This window comes from Arachis hypogaea, chromosome 20, assembly GCF_003086295.3.
Source record: "Arachis hypogaea cultivar Tifrunner chromosome 20, arahy.Tifrunner.gnm2.J5K5, whole genome shotgun sequence".
NCBI lineage: Eukaryota > Viridiplantae > Streptophyta > Magnoliopsida > Fabales > Fabaceae > Arachis > Arachis hypogaea.
Window position 1 is genome coordinate 113174329 of NC_092055.1, and position 12992 is coordinate 113187320.

At 40.6% G+C, this 12992-nt stretch overlaps 1 non-coding gene across 1 annotated transcript; it reads left to right on the forward strand.

Annotated features, from left to right (window-relative positions):
• Positions 1-11864: 11864 nt before the first annotated feature.
• LOC112788029 (small nucleolar RNA R71) lies at positions 11865-11972 on the forward strand. Its single transcript, XR_003195410.1, has one exon. It is a non-coding gene; the product is annotated as a small nucleolar RNA R71 (small nucleolar RNA).
• Positions 11973-12992: the final 1020 nt, after the last annotated feature.

Here is a 12992-nt window from a genome sequence, read left to right on the forward strand (position 1 = left end):
AGTTTTTGGCCCAGAAACATAGACTAAAGCCAGGGGACAAGCAGAGACTCAACACCCATTCACTTTTACACAATTTTAGTTTTAGCTTTGAATCTGAGAGAGAAAACTACTACTTCCTCTAAGGTTCTTCAAATTCATAGATTTCTAGTTTTATGCTTTTGATTGGGATATTGAGAAGAGTTACTACCTCCGTTTGAAGTCCTTGCCATTACAGTTTGCTTTCTTAATTCCTTGCTCTTTTACTTTTCATTCACTTTGTTCAGAGTTACATATGGATATCTTCGATTTTGGAAAGGATTAATGCAAAGAATTATTTTTATCTTTAATTGATTTTATGTTATTACTTTATTTGAATTTCCATGTCTTCTTTTCATTCCCTTTATATGTTTATGAAAATGGCATTTATGTCAATGGAGTAGACTCCCAACTTGACTTGGGAGTTGATTAATAGGAGACCCTTGAGAATACTCAAGTGTTAATTGGTAACTGGAAGTTGTTGGCTGACTCTCTAGTCACTAACGCTAATCCTTCTATAGGAGAGGATTAGGACTTGTGAATCGGAGTTGGTTCAGTTACTTGACTTTCCTTTATTCGATAAGGGATAACTAAGTAGAAACAACTACCTCTTACTGGTGCACGAAATCACAATCACACTTTTGCAATTTTGCACAACTAACCAACAAGTGCACTGGGTCGTCCAAGTAATACCTTATGTGAGTAAGGGTCGATCCCACGGATATTGTCGGCTTAAAGCAAGCTATGGTCATCCTTGTAAATTTCAGTCAGGCAAATTCAAATGGTTATGATGTTTTGATAATTAAAAGATAATTAAAACAGAAAATAAGATAGAAATACTTATGTAATTCATTGGTGGGATTTCAGATAAGCGTATGGAGATGCTTTGTTGCTTCTGAATCTCTGCTTTCCTACTGCCTTCTTCCAACCATGCGTTACCTCCCTCCATGGCAAGCTGTATGATCCCCTCGGATGAAAACAAATCCATCTGCGCTGTCACTGTAGGGCTAATCATCTGTCGGCTCCCGCTAGTGTCGGAATTGGACCATTGTCCTTTTGCGCACTGTCACTTGCGCCCCACATTCACAGGTTTGAAGCTCCTTCACAGTCGTCCCTTCCCAGATCCTACTCGAAATACCACAGACAAGGTTTAGACTTTTCAGATCTCAGAAACGCTGTCTATTGGTTCTAGCCTATACCATGAAGACTTTGATCTCACGGAATGGAAGGCTCTGTTGTCAGGAGAAGCAACCATGCGTCGTGAACCAGGAGGCTAAGAGATACACACTCAAGCTATTGTAGATAGAACGGAAGTGGTTGTCAGGCACGCGTTCATAAGTGAGAATGATGATGAGTGTCACGGGTCATCACATTCATCAGGTTGAAGTGTGAGTGAATATCTTAGAGAAGAAGTAGGCGTAAATTGAATAGAAAAACAATAGTACTTGTATTAATTCATGAAGAACAGCAGAGCTCCACACCTTAATCTATGGGGTGTAGAAACTCTACCGTAGAAAATACATAAGTGAAAGAGGTCTAGGCATGGCCGTGAGGCCAGCCTCCATGGTCTAAGGACTAAATATTCCAAAGATTTTCCAAAGATGAAAATACAATAGTAAAAGGTCCTATTTATAATGAACTAGTAGCCTAGGGTTTACAGAAATAAGTAAATGATGCAGAAATCTACTTTCGGGGCCCACTTGGTGTGTGCTTGGGCTGAGCATCGAAGCTTTTTCGTGCATAGGCTGTTTCTGGTGTTAAACACCAGCTTTGGTGCCAGTTTGGGCGTTTAACTCCAATTCTGGTGCCAGTTTGGGTGTTTTACGCCAAAAATTTTAAGCTGACTTTGAACGCTGGTTTGGGCCATCAAATCTCGAGCAAAGTATGGACTATTATATATTTCTGGAAAGCCCATGATGTCTATTTTCCAAATCAATTGAGAGCGCACCAATTGGGCTTCTATAGCTCCAGAAAATTCACTTCGAGTGCAGGAAGGTCAGAATCCAACAGCATCTGCAGTCCTTTTTCAGCCTCTGAATCATATTTTTGCTCAGGTCCCTCAATTTCAGTCAGAAAATACCTGAAATCACAAAAAATACACAAACTCATAGTAAAGTCCAGAAATGTGATTTTTATTTAAAAAGTAATAAAAATATAATAAAAAGTAATTAAAACATATTAAAAACTATGTAAAAACAATGCCAAAAAGGGTATAAATTATCCGCTCATCACAACACCAAACTTAAATTGTTGCTTGTCCCCAAGCAACTAAAAATAAAATAGGATAAAAAGAAGGGAATATACAATGAATTCTAAACTTATCAATGAACTTAGTTCCAATTAGATGAGCGGGACTTGTAGCCTTTTTGCTTCTGAACAGTTTTGGCATATCACTTTATCCTTTGAAGTTCAGAATGATTGGCTTCCATAGGAACTTAGAATTAAGATAGTGTTATTGATTCTCCTAGTTCAGTATGTTGATTCTTGAACACAACTACTTATTGAGTCTTGGCCGTGGCCCTATTGAGTCTTGGTCGTGGCCCTAAGCATTTTGTTTTCCAGTATTACCACCGAATACATAAATGCCACAAACACATAACTGGGTGAACCTTTTCAGATTGTGACTCAGCTTTGCTAGAGTCCCCAATTAGAGGTGTCTAGAGCTCTTAAGCACACTCTTTTTACTTTGGACCACGACTTTAACCGCTCAGTCTCAAGCTTTTCACTTGACACCTTTACGCCACAAGCACATGGTTAGGGACAGCTTGGTTTAGCCGCTTAGGCCAGGATTTTATTCCTTTGAGCCCTCCTATCCATTAATGCTCAAAGCCTTGGATCCTTTTTACCCTTACCTTTTGGTTTAAAGGGCTATTGGCTTTTTCTACTTGCTTTTTCTTTTTCTTTCATTTTTATTTTTTTTGCAAGCTTTTCACTGCTTTTTCTTGCTTCAAGAATCAATTTTATAAATTTTCAGATTATCAATAACATTTCTCTTTTTTCATCATTCTTTCAAGAGCCAACAGATTTAACATTCATAAACAACAATATAAAAAATATGCACTGTTCAAGCATTCATTCAGAAAACAAAAGGTATTGTTACCACATCAAAATAATTAAACTAATTTCAAGATAGAATTCAAAATAATGTACTTCTTGTTCTTTTGCAATTAAAAACATTTTTCATTTAAGAAAGGTGATGGATTCATAGGACATTCATAGCTTTAAGGCATAGATACTAGACACTAATGATCATGTAATAAAGACACAGATATAGACAAACATAAAGCATAAGAAACGAAAACAGAAAATAAAGAACAAGGAAATTAAAGAACGGGTCCACCTTAGTGATGGCGGCTAGTTCTTCCTCTTGAAGATCTTATGGAGTGCTTGAGCTCCTCAATGTCTCTTCCTTGCCTTTGTTGCTCTTCCCTCATGGCTATTTGATCCCCTCTAATTTCATGGAGAATAATGGAGTGCCCTTGGTGCTCCATTCTTAGTTGTTCCATGTTGGAACTCAATTCTCCTAAAGAGGTATTGATTTGCCCCCAATAGTTTTGTGGAGAAAAATGCATCCCTTGAGGTATCTCAGGGATTTCTTGATGAGGGACTTCCTCATGCTCTTGTTGAGGTCCATAAGTGGGCTCTCTTATTTGCTCCATCCTCTTTTTAGTGATGGGTTGTCCTCTTCAATGAGGATGTCTTCTCCTATGACAACTCCAGCTAAATTGCATAGGTGACAGATGAGATGAGGGAAGGCTAACCTTGCCAAAGTGGAGGTTTTGTGAGCCACTTTGTAGAGTTCTAGAGATATGACCTCATGAACTTCTACTTCCTCTCCAATCATGATGCTATGGATCATGATAGCCCGGTCTATGGTAACTTCAGACCGGTTGCTAGTAGGAATGATTGAGCATTGGATGAACTCCAACCATCCCCTAGCCACGGGTTTGAGGTCAAGCATTCTTAGTTGAACCGGCTTACCTTTGGAGTCTCTTTTCCACTGAGCTCCTTCCACACATATGTCCATGAGGACTTGGTCCAAACTTTGATCAAAGTTGACCCTTCTAGTGTAGGGGCGTGCATCTCCTTGCATCATTGGCAAGTTGAATGCCAACCTTACATTTTCCGGACTGAAATCTAAGTATTTCCCCCGAACCATTGTAAGCCAATTCTTTGGGTTCGGGTTCACACTTTGATCATGGTTTTTGGTGACCCATGCATTAGCATAGAACTCTTGAACCATTAAGATTCTGACTTGTTGAATGGGGTTGGTGAGAACTTCCCAACCTCTTTTTCGAATCTCATGTCGGATCTCCAGATACTCATTCCTTTTGAGCATGAAAGGGACCTCAGGGATCACCTTCTTTTTTGCCACAACCTCATAGAAGTGGTCTTGATGGACCTTTGAGATGAATCTCTCCATCTCCCATGACTCAGAGGTGGAGGCTTTTGCCTTCCCTTTCCTCTTTCTAGAGGTTTCTCTGGCCTTAGGTGCCATAAATGGTTATGAAAAAATAAAAAGCAATGCTTTTACCATAACAAACTTAGAAGGTTTGCTTGTCCTCGAGAAAAAGAAGAAAGAAGGGAGTAGAAGAAGAAGAAAATAGAGGAGATGGAGAGGTGTGGGTGGTTCGGCCAAGGGGGGAAAGAAGTGTTATGATGTGTGAAAATGAAGGAAGGATGAGGGATTTATATAGGAGTGGAGAGAGGGATAGGGTTCGTGTATTAGGGGTTGGGTTTGGGAGGGAAAGGTTTTGAATTTGAATTGTGAGGAGGTGATTGGTGAAGAGAAATGGAGGTGATAGGTGAGGGGTATTTGAGGAAGGGTGTTATGGGAAGGTGTGAAGAAGAGAGAGAGAGAGTTAAGGTAGGTAGGGATCCTGTGGGGTTCACAGATCCTGAGGTGTCAAGAATTTCTTATCCCTGCACCATTTTGGCATGTAAACGCCCTCTTGAGTGCCAATCCTAGCGTTAAACGCCAGGTTACTGCCCATTTCTGGCGTTTAACGCCAGCTTTTCTCCCCTTTCTGGCGTTAAACGCCAGCTTGATGCCCTTTTCTGGCGTTAAATGCCAGTCCGGTGCCCTTTTCTGGCGTTAAACGCCCAGAATGGTGCCAGACTGGGCGTTTAATGCCCATTCTGCTACCCTTACTAGCGTTTAAACGCCAATAAGCTCCTCCTCCAGGGTGTGCTATTTTTAATGCTGTTTTTGATTTTGCTTTGATCTTTGCAGTTGTTTTTGTGACTCCACATGATCATCAACCTAAGAAAAACATAAAATAACAATGGAAATTTAACATAGATAAGTAAAAATTGGGTTGCCTCCCATCAAGCGCTTCTTTAATGTCAATAGCTTGACAGTGGGCTCTCATGGAGCTTCACAGATACTCAGAGCATGATGATGGCCTCTCAACACCAAACTTAGAGTTTGAATGTGGGGGTTCTGTTTGACTCTGCATTGAGAGAAGCTTGTCATGCTTCTTCTCCATGTGTACAGAAGGAGATTCTTTAGCTTTAAACACAAGGTAGTCCTCATTCACTTGAAGGACCAATTCTCCTTTGTCAACATCAATCACAGCTTTTGTTGTGGCTTGGAAGGGTCTGCCAAGGATGATGGTTTCATCCTTACTCTTCCCAGTGTCCAGGATTATGAAGTCAGCAGGGATGTAAAGGCCTTCAACCTTTACCAAGACATCCTCTACAAGTCCATAAGCCTGTTTCCTTGAATTGTCTGCCATCTCTAGTGAGATTCTTGCAGCTTGCACCTCAAGGATCCCTAATTTCTCCATTACAGAGAGGGGCATGAGGTTTATACTTGACCCTAGGTCACATAGAGCCTTTTCAAAGGTCATGGTGCCTATGGTACATGGTATTAAGAACTTTCCAGGATCCGGTTTCTTCTGAGGTAATGTCTGCCTAATCAAGTCATTCAGTTCATTGGTGAGTACGGGGGGTTCATCCTCCCGAGTCTCATTACCAAATAACTTGGCATTCAGTTTCATGATTGCTCTCAGGTACTTAGCAACTTGCTCTTCAGTAATATCTTCATCCTCTTTAGAGGAAGAATACTCATCAGAGCTCATGAATGGTAGAAGTAGGTTCAATGAAATCTCTATGGTCTCTGTATGAGCCTCAGATTCCCTTGGTTCCTCAAAGGGGAATTTCTTTTCGTTCAGAGGACATCCCATGAGGTTTTTCTCACTGGGAATCACGTCCTCCTTACTCTCTCCAGGTTCGGCCATGTTGGTCATGGTTATGGCCTTGCACTCTTGGTGCACGAAATTGTGATGTCCAGGCTCAAACAATCCCTGGCAACGTGAGCAACTTGGTGCGCTGATCTCAATACATAATTGTCATAACTTCGATACAACTAACCAGCAAGTGCACTGGGTCGTCCAAGTAATACCTTACGTGAGTAAGGGTCGAATCCCACAGAGATTGTTGGTATGAAGCAAGCTATGGTCACCTTGTAAATCTCAGTCAGGCAGATATAAAATAATTATGGAGTTTTCGAATAATAAATAAAAGAATAGGGATAGAGGTACTTATGTAAATCATTGGTAGGAATTTCAGATAAGCGAATGGAGATGCTTTTCGTTCCTCTGAACCTCTGCTTTCCTGCTATCTTCATCCAATCAGTCTTACTCCTTTCCATGGCTGGCTTTATGTGATACATCACCACTGTCAATGGCTACTTTCGGTCATCTCACGGGAAAATGATCCAATGCCCTGTCACGGCACGGCTAATCGTCTGGAGGCATCACCCTTGTCAATGGCTTCATCTTATCCTCTCAGTGAATAATATGCTCACGCACCCTGTCACGGCACGGCTATTCATCTGTCGGTTCTCGATCATGCTGGAATAGGATTTACTATCCTTTTGCGTCTGTCACTAACGCCCTGCAATCGCGAGTTAGGAGCTCGTCACAGTCATTCAATCATTGAATCCTACTCGGAATACCACAGACAAGGTTTAGACTTTCCGGATTCTCTTGAATGCCGCCATCCTTCTAGCTTACGCCACGAAGATTCTGGTTAGGAGATCTAAGAGATACTCATTCTAGCTTAATTCATGTAGAACAGAAGTGTTTGTCAGGCACGCGTTCATAAGGGAGAAGGATGATGAGCGTCACACATAATCATCACCTTCATCACGTTCTTGGGTGCGAATGGATATCTTAGAAACGAAATAAGAAGAATTGAATAGAAAACAGTAGTACTTTGCATTAATCTTTGAGGAACAGCAGAGCTCCACACCTTAATCTATGGAGTGTAGAAACTCTACCGTATGAAAATACATAAGTGAAGGTCCAGGCATGGCCGAGATGGCCAGCCCCTTAAAACGTGATCACAGGACCAAAATACAATCCAGGATGGTCCAAAAGACTAGTAAAAGGTCCTATTTATAATAAACTAGTCACTAGGGTTTACATGAGTAAGTAATTGATGCATAAATCCACTTCCTGGGCCCACTTGGTGTGTGTTTGGGCTGAGCTTGAGTGTTGCACGTGCAGATGCCATTTGTGGAGTTGAACGCCAGTTTCTGTGCCAGTTTGGGCGTTCAACTCTGGTTTTGGATCCTTTTCTGGCGCTGGACGCCAGATTTGGGCAGAAGGCTGGCGTTGAACGCCAGTTTACGTCGTCAATTCTTGGCCAAAGTATGGACTATTATATATTGATGGAAAGCCCTGGATGTCTACTTTCCAACGCAATTGGAAGCGCGCCATTTCGAGTTCTGTAGCTCCAGAAAATCCACTTTGAGTGCAGGGAGGTCAGAATCCAACAGCATCAGCAGTCCTTCTTCAACCTCTGAATCTGATTTTTGCTCAAGTCCCTCAATTTCAGCCAGAAAATACCTGAAATTACAGAAAAACACACAAACTCATAGTAAAGTCCAGAAATGTGAATTTAACATAAAAACTAATGAAAACTTCCCTAAAAGTAACTAGATCCTACTAAAAACATACTAAAAACAATGTCAAAAAGCGTATAAATTATCCACTCATCACAACACCAAACTTAAATTGTTGCTTGTCCCCAAGCAACTGAAAATCAAAATAGGATAAAAAGAATAGAATATACTATAAATTCCAAACTATCAATGAAACAGAGCTTCAATCATATGAGCGGGACTTATAGCTTTTTGCCTCTTGAATAGTTTTGGCATCTCACTTTATCCATTGAGGTTCAGAATGATTGGCATCTATAAGAACTCAGAGTTCAGATAGTGTTATTGATTCTCCTAGTTCAGTATGATGATTCTTGAACACAGCTATTTTATGAGTCTTGGCCGTGGCCCTAAGCACTTTGTTTTCCAGTATTACCACCGGATACATAAATGCCACAGACACATAATTGGGTGAACCTTTTCAGATTGTGACTCAGCTTTGCTAAAGTCCCCAATTAGAGGTGTCCAGGGTTCTTAAGCACACTCTTTTTTTGCTTTGGACCTTGACTTTAACCGTTCAGTCTCAAGTTTTCACTTGACACCTACACGCCACAAGCACATGGTTAGGGACAGCTTGGTTTAGCCGCTTAGACCAGGATTTTATTCCTTTAGACCCTCCTATCCACTGATGCTCAAAGCCTTGGGATCCTTTTTATTTGCCCTTGCCTTTTGGTTTTAAGGGTTATTGGCTTTTTCTGCTTGCTTTTTCTTTTTCTTTCTTTTTTTTTTCTGCAAGCTTTGCTCTTTGCTGCTTTTTCTTGCTTCAAGAATCATTTTTATGATTTTTCAGATTATCAAATAACATGTCTCCTAGTCATCATTCTTTCAAGAGCCAACATATTTAACATTCTTAAACAACAACTTCAAAAGACATATGCACTGTTCAAGCATTCATTCAGAAAACAAGAAGCATTGTCACCACATCAATATAATTAAGCTAAGTTCAAGGATAAATTCGAAACTCATGTACTTCTTGTTCTTTTGAATTAAAACATTTTTCATTTAAGAGAGGTGATGGATTCATAGGACATTCATATCTTTAAGACAAAGTTACTACTACTAATGATCATGTAATGAAGAAACAAACATAGATAAGCACATAATACAGAAAACGAAAAACAGAGAAAGTAAGAACAAGGAATGAGTCCACCTTAGTGATGTCCTTGAGCTCTTCTATGTCTCTTCCTTGCCTTGGCTGCTCCTCCTTCATTGCTTTTAGATCTTCTCTGATTTCATGAAGGATGATGGAGTGCTCTTGATGTTCCACCCTTAGTTGCTTCCAATAATTGTGTGGAAGAAAATGTATCCCCTGAGGTATCTCAGGGATCTCTTGATTTGCAGTCAAATGTTCTACCACTGAGCTATAGACCCTTGATGGAAGCTTTTGTCTTCCCTTTCCTCTTTCTAGAGGTTTCTCTGGCCTTAGGTGCCATCAATGGTTATGAAAAAAACAAAAAAGCTATGCTTTTACCACACCAAACTTAGAATGTTGCTCGCCCTCGAGCAAAAGAAGAAAGAATAGAAGAATAAGAAGAAGATATAGAGGAGATGGAGGGAGATGTGTATTCGGCCATATGGGTGGGATTGGGTGGGAAAGAGATGTTGAATTTTGAAGGAAAGTGGGTGTTTGGATGTGAGTGGTAAAGGGTTAATTAGGGAAGAGTGTTTATTGGAAATAGAGGATGATTGAGAATAGAGAAGAGAGTGAGTGGAGGTAGGTGGGGATCCTGTGGGGTCCACAGATCCTGAGGTGATCCTGTGAGGTCCACAGATCTTGAGGTGTCAAGGCATTTACATCCCTGCACCAAGTTAGGCATGCAAAATGCCCTTGCACACAACTCTGGGCGTTCAGCGCCAGGTTGGTGCCCATTTTGGGCGTTCAACGCCCATTTGCTGCCATTTCTGGCGTTGAACGCCAGAACCATGCTTGTTCTGGGCGTTCAGCGCTAGGATGCTCCCATTCTGGGCGTTCAGCGCCAGAACTATGCTCTGTTCTGGCGTTTGAACGCCAGACAGATGCTCCTCCAGGGTGTAATTTTTCTTCTGCTGTTTTTGATTCCGTTTTCAATTTTTATATTTATTTTGTGACTCCACATGATTATTACCCTAAGAAAACATGAAAAACAATAAAAATAAGAATTAGATAAACAGTGGGTTGCCTCCCAACAAGCGCTTCTTTAATGTCAATAGCTTGACAGTGGGCTCTCATGGAGCCTCACAGATGTGCAGAGCTTTGTTGAGACTCTCCAACACCAAACTTAGAGTTTGGATATGGGAGTTCAACACCAAACTTAGAGTTTGGTTGTGGCCTCCCAACACCAAACTTAGAGTTTGACTGTGGGGGCTCTGGTTGACTCTGCTTGGAGAGAAGCTTTTCCTGCTTCCTCTCCATGGTTGCAGAGGGAGATCCTTGAGTTTTGAATACCAGGGAGTTCTCATTCCATTGAAGGACTATTTCACCTCTGTCAACATCAATCACAGCTCTTGCTGTGGCCAGGAAAGGTCTTCCTAGGATGATGGATTCATCCTCTTCCTTTCCAGTATCCAGGACTATGAAATCAGCAGGGATGTAAAGGCCCTCAACCTTTACTAAAACGTCCTCTACTTGTCCATAAGCCTATTTTCTTGAGCTGTCTGCCATCTCCAGTGAGATTTTAGCAGCTTGCACCCCATAGATTCCCAGTTTCTCTATTACAGAGAGGGGCATGAGGTTTATCCCTGAACCAAGGTCACACAGAGCCTTAAAGACCATGGTGCCTATGGTGCAGGGTATTATGAACTTTCCAAGATCCTGTCTCTTCTGAGGCAATGTCAGTTGATCCAGATCACTTAGTTCATTGATGAACAAGGGAGGTTCAACTTCCCAAGTATCAATGCCAAATAATTTGGCATTCAGCTTTATGATTGCACCAAGAAACTTGGCAGTTTGCTCTTCAGTAACATCCTCATTCTCTTCAGAAGAGGAATACTCATCAGAGCTCATGAAGGGTATAAGGAGGTTTAATGGAATCCCTATGGTCTCTAGATGAGCCTCAGAGTCCTTTGGTTCCTCAGAGGGAAGCTCCTTATTGGTCACTGGACGTCCCAGGAGGTCTTCCTCCTTGGGATTCACGTCCTCTCCTCTCCTCACAGGTTCGGCCATGGCACTTATGTCAATGGCCTTGCACTCTCCTTTTGGGTTCTCTTCTGTATTACTTGGGAGAGTACTAGGAGGGATTTCAGTGATCCTTTTACTCAGCTGGCCCACTTGTGCTTCCAAATTTCTAATGGAAGACCTTGTTTCATTCATGAAACTTACAGTGGCCTTAGATAGATCAGAGACTAGATTTGCTAAATTAGAATCATTTTGTTCAGAGTTCTCTATCTGTTGCTGAGTGGATGATGGAAAAGGCTTGCTATTGCTAAACCTGTTTCTTCCACCATTATTAAAGCCTTGTTGGGGCTTTTGATCCTTCCATGAGAAATTTGGATGATTTCTCCATGTTGAGTTATAGGTGTTTCCATAAGGTTCACCTAAGTAATTTACCTCTGCTATTGCAGGGTTCTCAGGATCATAGGCTTCTTCTTCAGAAGATGCCTCTTGAGTACTGTTGGATGCAGCTTGCATTCCATGCAGACTCTGAGAAATCATATTGACTTGCTGAGTCAATATTTTGTTCTGAGCCAATATGGCATTCAGAGTATCAACTTCAAGAACTCCCTTCTTCATAGGCGTCCCATTACTCATAGGATTCCTTTCAGAAGTGTACATGAACTGGTTATTAGCAACCATGTCAATGAGTTCTTGAGCTTCTGCAGGTGTTTTCTTTAGGTGAATGGATCCACCTGCAGAGGTGTCCAGTGACATCTTTGATAGCTCATATAAACCATCATAGAATATATCCAGGATGGTCCATTCTGAAAGCATGTCAGAAGGACACTTTTTGGTCAACTGTTTGTATCTTTCCTAAGCTTCATAGAGGGATTCACCTTCTTTCTGTCTGAAGGTTTGAACATCAGCTCTAAGCTTGCTCAGCTTTTGAGGAGGAAAGTACTTGGCTAAGAAAGCCGTGACCAGCTTATCCCAAGAGTTCAGGCTGTCTTTAGGTTGAGAATCCAACCATAATCTAGCTCTGTCTCTTACAGCAAAAGGGAAAAGCATGAGCCTGTAGACTTCAGGATCTACTCCATTAGTCTTAATAGTATCACATATATGCAAGAATTCAGTTAAGAACTGAAAAGGATCTTCAGATGGAAGTCCATGAAACTTGCAGTTCTGCTGCATCAGAGAAACTAGTTGAGGTTTCAGCTCAAAATTGTTTGCTCCAATGGCAGGAATGGAGATGCTTCTTCCATGTAAATTGGAATTAGGTGCAGTAAAGTCACCAAGCATCCTCCTTTCATTATTATTATTTTCGGCTGCCATCTCCTCTGCCTGTTCGAAAATTTCTGAAAGGTTATCTCTGGATTGTTGTATTTTAGCTTCTCTTAATTTTCTCTTCAGAGTCCTTTCAGGTTCTGGATCTGCTTCCACAAGAATGTTCTTATCCTTGCTCCTGCTCATATGACAAAGAAGAAGGCACAGAAAAATAATAATAATAATAATAATAATAATAGAGATTCTCTTTACCACAGTATAGAGGTTCCCTTATGTGAGTAGAAGAAAAAGGGGGAGATAAAGGATGTGATGTAAAGGAAGAAACACAACTGTACGAATGGAAGAGATGTGAGATGAGATGTTAGGATATGAATGAATAAATAGAATAGGATGAGAGAGAAGGAGGGAATTTTCGAAAATTATTTTTGAAAAGAAGTTAGTGATTTTTGAAAATGGTTTTTGAAAAATTGTTAGTAATTTTCGAAAATTAAGTTTTAAAAATTAAAATAATTAATAAATTAAAAAGAAATTTTGAAAAAGGGGAGAGATATTTTCGAAAATAAGAGAGAGAGAGTTAGTTAGGTGGTTTTGAAAAAGTTAAGAAACAAACAAAAAGTTAGTTAGTTAGTTGAAACAAATTTTGAAAAGATAGGAAGTTAGGAAGTTAGAAAA